This window comes from Palaemon carinicauda, chromosome 18 (assembly GCF_036898095.1).
Source record: "Palaemon carinicauda isolate YSFRI2023 chromosome 18, ASM3689809v2, whole genome shotgun sequence".
Taxonomy (NCBI): domain Eukaryota; kingdom Metazoa; phylum Arthropoda; class Malacostraca; order Decapoda; family Palaemonidae; genus Palaemon; species Palaemon carinicauda.
In genome coordinates, this window is record NC_090742.1 from 12,586,022 (window position 1) to 12,593,521 (window position 7,500).

Consider the following 7,500-nt stretch of genomic DNA (forward strand, 5'->3'; position numbering starts at 1 on the left):
AATAGTTACAAGTGACTTTTTTATTTAAATAGTTTGTGTTTTCATATACAGGTGTCGGTTTCAGTATATCTATTTTGAGGTCACTGGTTTCTTATTACAAAACCGGTCACCTTTCTGAAACCATTAGCTTAGTTTTGAATAAAGATAATGTTGGTGAACTGGTTTCCCAACGCTGAAACCAAATATGAATGTACTATATTTTCAAAATTTGAAATATCTTAAAGATTGCCAAGTTAGTTAAATGGTTTTCAAACCTTGAAACCAAATATGAATATACAGTTTTATTTCCAAAATTTTTATATATTTTGTCAAGTTGGTTAAATGGTTTTCAAACCTTGAAACCAAATATAAATGTACTATTCTATTTCCAAAATTTTTAATACCTTTGAGATTGCCAAGTTAAATTTTTTTTCAAACCTTGAAACCAAATATTTTCAAAATTTTCAATACCTTAAATGCCAAGTTGGTTTTCAAACCTTGAAACCAAATATAAAATGTACCATTCTGTTTCCAAAATATTTTTATACCTTAAATACTGCCAAGTTGGTTAAATGGTTTTCAAACCTTGAAACCAAATATAAGTGTACCATTATATTTTCAAAATTTAATACCTTAAAGATTGCCAAGTTGGTTTTCTAACCTTGAAACCAAATATAAATGTAACATTTTCAAAACTTTTAATAGCTTAGAAGATCATAGGACAACCACGTAGAAGTAATTAGAAATTTATTTGAAGAAATTATACACTCAAAACTTCATAAAAAGGAAATAAATTTGTTCAACCAATCAATTAAATATTTAGTTGAATTTATTTCAATCTACTGAAGAATACTCTTTAATTATATTCCAATAAACTATTTACCAAATCAAAGCTAAATTTACTTCAATGGCAAACTACTGAATTTTTTCTGCCAAAATTCACAAATTTCGGCAAGTATTATCAGTAATCTATCTTATCAAAATTGCAGGTGTTACTTATGCCAAAGTATTTCCACAGTAAAATCAAACTAGTTAAATCATTATTCGTTTAACTTACCAGTAACCTATTTACCGGAATCTAACAGTTATAGTTTGCCAAATCTCCCAGTGTAAACCGGAATTCCATAAATTCCAATATAAGTCTTCATCCAAAATGTCAGGATTTGCAGCAACGATCTTAGAAGTATTTATAGATGATCATGGCAGGATTTCCATTCCTTGTAACAATTTATCCTGCAGTAGTGTTACCCAATCTGAAAAGAATTAATTATCAGAAACTGTTCTCGTAAGAATTATGCGTCCCTACATAAACATAGCTAAAGCCTGCAATATTAGATTACAAATGGCAAGTACAATAAACTTCGTACAATATAGCATGCATCCATATACTTTATAATATGGTAGAAATATTTAACATTCAAAGAAGTTATGAGAACTTTTTACTCTGAACTTCGAAACTTTATGCTTTGAATGTTAATTCAATATCATAATTGAGTTTACTTTAAATTTGGAATTATTGCATTAATTTTTTACTCCAATTTTTTATCAAAGATTTTATTTTCTACTTCAAGAATAGTGATATTTTTTATCAGAGCTTTAATATTTTTTACTTCAAAATTTGGTGATATTTTTTTATCAAAGCTTTTATTTTTAACTTTAAAATTGAGCGATGATAACGGGCTTATAACTGCAGAACCTAACTAAGTACAAAAACGTTGAACACTCACCGAATTTAGACAAAAAGAATATAAAAGCAAGCCTCCCTATAGCGCACGGTAGACCTCTAAGGTCTACCGTGCGCTATAGGGAACGTCCTCCCACAATTGGGGGCGCCGCCCCCAATCGGGGAGGACTGGCTTGCTTAGGATTGAATAAAGAAAAAAACACCAGTACTTGCCTTTTAGTTCAGACTGAAAAATACTTCACCAGCTTCCAGCGTTGTCAACAGTCAGTCAGCGTAAATAGCGACAAGGATAATAGGCCTACAGGTAACACTAGTTCTTATCAAGAAAGATTTCTATCCAAGTAGCTTGAAACGCACAGGTAATCTGGGGATCTCACTTTTCTTTCCTGAAATTAGAAATAAACCAAAGTTGAAACATGGGTAATAAATAAAAAAAAAATGAAAAAAAAAGGAGTAATAACTTATAAACCCGTACGTTAAGATAAAGGCATTTGAAATAAATATAGTGTAAATAAATTACAAATATCAACAGACCTCCAATAAACACCAAACATCTTAAGTATAAGAAAACTTAAACGAGTGAAAACCAACTTACCAACTACACGAACTTTGAGGTTCTCTCGTATACCTGTTAACACCAACCACCCAACTGTTTACGATAACGGCAAGACATCCCGAGAAGGCTTCGCTATACCTAGCCAAGGACTCTAAACAGAGAAAGACAGTACTCGCTTGATCCTTTTCTTAATAGACACCTTTGCGGCATACGAATAAATAACTTATTTATGAGTGAGCAAAAATATATTCCATGTAATTTCAGGTTATATAAAATCGCAAAAGCTTCATTATATCAATAGCCTACCCATGTGCTTAGAGTTCATAATTTCTGTAAGTTCACACGTATATTATCGATTTAATCATAAAATACAAATATAAAGTAACAATGTTACACCTATGTTTATTACAAAAATTTTTCTTTCACACAAAGCTGTAATTTAATTTAATAAAATTGTTGCAGGCAAAGATAGTAAAGGGAAGACTGAAATCAACAAATATCCGTGCGAATTAGGTCTCATATCAACGCCATCTATTGACAACGTGACTAACTAAATTTCACTGGGAAAGATCCTACGGACATTATTATTATTATTATTATTATTATTATCTCTTGCTAAGTTACAATCCTAGTTGGAAAAACAAGATGCTATAAGCCCAAGGGCTCCAACAGGGAAAACTAGCCCAGTGAGGAAAGGAAACAAGGAAATAGATAAACATCAGGATAAGTAAGGAACAATTAAAATATTTTAAGAACAGTGACAACATTACGATTGATGTGTCATATGTAAACTACACAAACTTCAAGAAAGAGGAAGAGAAATAAGATAGAATAGCGTGCCCAAGTGTACCCTCTAGCACTAGTATACTAATGTAGGTATTGTTTTTCTACAAAATGTGTATTTTTAAATCACATATTTAGGCCAATCCATCATTATTCAGCAATAGTGACATACTATACGTAAGTCATAATAAGAGCTTTTTTTTCTAGGGCCGAACTAATCATCGCCATAAACTCTTTAGCTATGGTAAGCAGATCTTCTAGGAGGACACTCCAAAATTAAACAATTGTTCTCTAGCCATGGGTAGTGCCATAGCCTCTGCACCATGATCTTCCACTGTCTTGGGCTGGAGTTCTCTTGCTTGAGAGTCCACTCGAGCACACTATTTTTCTATCTTACTTCTCTTCCTCTTGTTTTGTTAAAGTTTTTATAGTTTATATAGGAGATGTTTATCTTAATGTTGTTATTGTTCTTAGAATATTTTATTTCTCCTTGCTTCCTTTCCTCACTGGGTAAAGAGAGTGGAATAGGTTAAAATTGAAAGTACTTGGGTAGAATACACTTCTGAGTGTCAATATAATTACCTACTAAGAAGGAAAAAAAAGTGAATACTATAAGAGAAAGATCCTCGAAGCAGCAACAGACATAAATAAGTTATATCGTTTCCTAAATGGTATGATGGGAAATGTAAAAGAAAGGAAGCTACCTAATGGATACAGTGACCAGGAACTAGCAAATAATTTTCTAGTATTCTTTAAAAACAAAATTGAAAACATAACCAGGTCATTTGTAAATACTAAACATCAGATTATTGATACACCAGGCACACAGACAAAATTAATAAAATTACATAACACAAGATGACATCACCAGAATTATCAAGAGACCAAAGAAAACAAACTGCGCGATCGATCCTATGCCAATATCTGAAGTAATTGGAGAGAGAGACTTTTCTAGTCTAGCCGAAATAATAATGAGAATAGCAAATGCAAGCATTGATGAATGTAAGTTTCCTAAATCTGAGGAAATGGCTATAGTCACACCAGTTCTGAAAAATACACTGGACTACCAGGAATTAAGCTCTATTTCGAATGTATCTTTTGTTTCAAAAGTGCTTGAATATGTAATTCTTGAACAATTAGTCAGTCATTTAGAAGTAGTAGAAGCTTTGCCTGACAACCAATTTGCTTACAGAAAACTACTCTACGGAGACAGCCATCTGCTCTGTTGTAAATATGCTTGAAATGATGGATCGAAATAAATGTGGCCTTTTAATATTGCTCGATCTCAGTGGTGCTTTTGATACAGTTGTGCATGAACTGCTACTAAATGATCTACGGTCCATCGGCGTTGAAGATCAAGCCTTACAATACCTAAAAGACTACTTAGTTGGTAGAAATTACTGTGTACAAATTGGAAACTCTTATCCATCATATGAACCCTTAAACAGAGGGGTACCCCAGGGGAGTGTACTTGGCCCAATCTTATTCTGCATCTATACTATTGGTCTATCGAAAATCCTACAAAGGCATAGCGTGAAGTTCAAACTATTTACGGATGACACACAATTTTACTTCTCCATAAATGATATAGATGACACTACTGAAACTCTAAACCGAATCCTTGATAGTGTTAGAGAATGGATAACATTTAAACAACTAAAATTAAATGAGAACAAAACTGAATTCTTGGTGGTGGGTACGAGAAACATCGTGAGAAACTTGGATGATATTCAAATGAGCATAAATAATGACTCAGTGCCGATATCTAGCAAAGGATCACCCCTATACTAATTGATTTACACTGGCTGCCGATTAAAGCAAGAATTGAGTTTAAAATATGTAAAATAACCCACCAAGTTATCAGAACCGGTCGTCCAAAATACTTGAGAGAATTGCTACATATTGCGCAGCCAACAAATCGTGTCAACACGAGAATAGTTACAGATGGCTTCAAACTGTTGGAACCTGGATATATGTCTACTTTAGGCTCCAGAGCCTTTAAATATGCGGCCCCGAGACTATACAATAAGCTCCCACGAAACATTCGAATGATTGAAGACATTAAGGCTTTCAAGAGGAAACTGAAGACGATTTAACAGTAAATGAACAATACGTGATGTGAAACGATAAATACTCTGAACTAACAAGGTAAAACGACAGTGGAGGTCCTGTCAAGAGTGAGGTTCCCCGTACTGTATGGGACCGGAAAAGCAGCCATCAAAGTAAAGTAAAGTAAAGTAGTCTAATTTACAGGATATACGAAACCAGCCGACTTCCACAACGTTCGTAACCAAACAAATAGCTCCTCAACGGCATAATTGAATTTATGTACTCTTGTGTAAGATGATATTGAGGGCGTTAGAGCACAAACAATAAAAAAAAAAAGGAAATTAAGTCAAATAAGCAATAAACGTGAATTAATCTATCAAAAGACTTCTTCCTAACTAAAATCTAAAGGAGAGAAACTTTGAGCAACATAAATCAAAGAAGTACAACACTATGGTTAATGTCTAGAGCTTGCATGCACTACTGAAAATTTTACTCAAATTGAGCCAAAGGGTCACAAAACGTGTAGGCCTAGGTCTTCCAACTCTTCTGGCGCCTTTAAAACGGGATCCGGATATGGAAAACCGACCTTCTGGGGGCGAAGCCCTAGCGTGTTTGCGTCTCGGAAAACTTTTGGTATTAATACGAGTATTACTGAAAATCACATGACAAACCTCTGTACTTGAGAACAGAAAATATTCACTTGTGTAGAAGATATCATCATTATAACCAACCTAAACAGGACCGTCAGCAGACCTATAACCAACCTAAACAGGAACATAAGCAGACATTTAACCAACATAAACAGGAGCGTCAGCAGACCTATAACCAACCTAAACAGGAACATAAGCAGACATTTAACCAACCTAAACAGGACCGTCAGCAGACCTATAACCAACCTAAACAGGATCATAAGCAGACATTTAACCAACCTAAACAGGAGCGTCAGCAGACCTATAACCAACCTAAACAGGAACATAAGCAGACATTTAACCAACATAAACAGGAGCGTCAGCAGACCTATAACCAACATAAACAGGAACATAAGCAGACATTTAACCAACATAAACAGGAACGTCGGCAGACCTATAACCAACCTAAACAGGATCATAAGCAGACATTTAACCAACCTAAACAGGAACGTCAGCAGACATTTAACCAACATAAATAGGAGCGTCAGCAGACATTTAACCAACATAAACAGGAGCGTCAGCAGACCTATAACCAACCTAAACAGGAACGTCAACAGACCTTTAACCAACCGAAACAGGAATGTCAGCAGTCATATGACCAATATGAAAAGGAGCACCATCAAAAGCACTATTATGAACAAAGCAGGGAACAATCACAGAAGAGGAATGATCAAAGGCCATTTGAAGAACGGTATGAAAATACTTTCGAATATTTTGAACAATTTTTCAGGAATAAAAATTAAAGGAAAAGATATTGAAGCTCGGAAGTGTTCCAGTATTATACTTACACCTGGACTGAGTGACAGTGAATTAAAAACATGAAAGGTGAAAGATCCCAGAAAAAAAAAATAAAAAAAAACTCCCAAAAGTATTAAAAACAAAAAATCCAAAAAGGATAAAACTAAAAAATCCAAAAAAATATTGAAAATGAAAAACCACCCCAAAAATATATAAAAACTAGAAAATAAAAAAGCATAAAAACTGGAAAATCCAAGAAAAGAAAAGAATTTAAAAAATCCAAAAAAAAAGTATAAAAAAAGAAAAATCTAAACAAGTATAAAAATTAAAAAATAAAAAAAATTATAAATACTAAAAAATTAGAAAAAAAATATAAACTAAAAAAGTATATAAAAATATGAAAAAAAGCAGTGGAAGCTGAGTACCATCAGCAGTAGTACTTGGAAAGCATTGTTAGCCTGACAGTTCTATTTGAAGGATGTTTGGAATAACTGCCCACCTCGATGGATTTGTGGCTTAAACCCTCAGCTTAAATGGTGCTTGGGATAATTGAAAAGGCTGGCTCTGCAGAGGGAAGGAACCTGGCTGATTCTAGTATGCTATGTACCTTGATGGGGTGTACAGGACTTTATCAAGTGTACAAATGGTCGGATATCTAGATCTATTCTTTCGGATACCAACCTTCGGGTGGTTCTGGGGGAATAATCTAGAAGACCGGCTCTGCAGAGGGATGAAGCTGGGGTTCTTCTAGTATGCAGACTAGTTCTTAGAGGTTGGGCCAAAACCATTTTGCTGGGGAAAAAAAGTTGCATCATCTTTTTGAGGGAGGCATTTATGGTTAGGTGAACAGCAGCAGCAGAAACTGCAGCTAAGAATAATCAGCAAAAGCAGCAGAAGCTGAGAATAACCAGCAAAAGCAACAGCAGCTGAAAATAATCAGCAGCAGATGCAGCTGAGAATAATCAGCAAAAATAGCAGCAGCTGAGAATAATCAGCAGCAGCTGTAGCCAAAAATAATCAGC

The 7,500-nt window shown here is 34.3% G+C and overlaps 1 protein-coding gene and 1 long non-coding RNA gene across 2 annotated transcripts in view; both read right to left on the bottom strand.

Annotated features, from left to right (window-relative positions):
- The window catches only part of LOC137657613 (protein Star-like), a 213,702-nt gene that overhangs the window by 77,473 nt on the left and 128,729 nt on the right, over positions 1-7,500 (bottom strand). The window lies entirely within an intron of this gene.
- Positions 714-2,308, bottom strand: LOC137656971 (uncharacterized). Its single transcript, XR_011047069.1, has 3 exons — positions 2,259-2,308; positions 1,877-2,049; positions 714-1,232 (listed from the first exon to the last, which is right to left on the bottom strand). It is a non-coding gene; the product is annotated as an uncharacterized lncRNA (long non-coding RNA).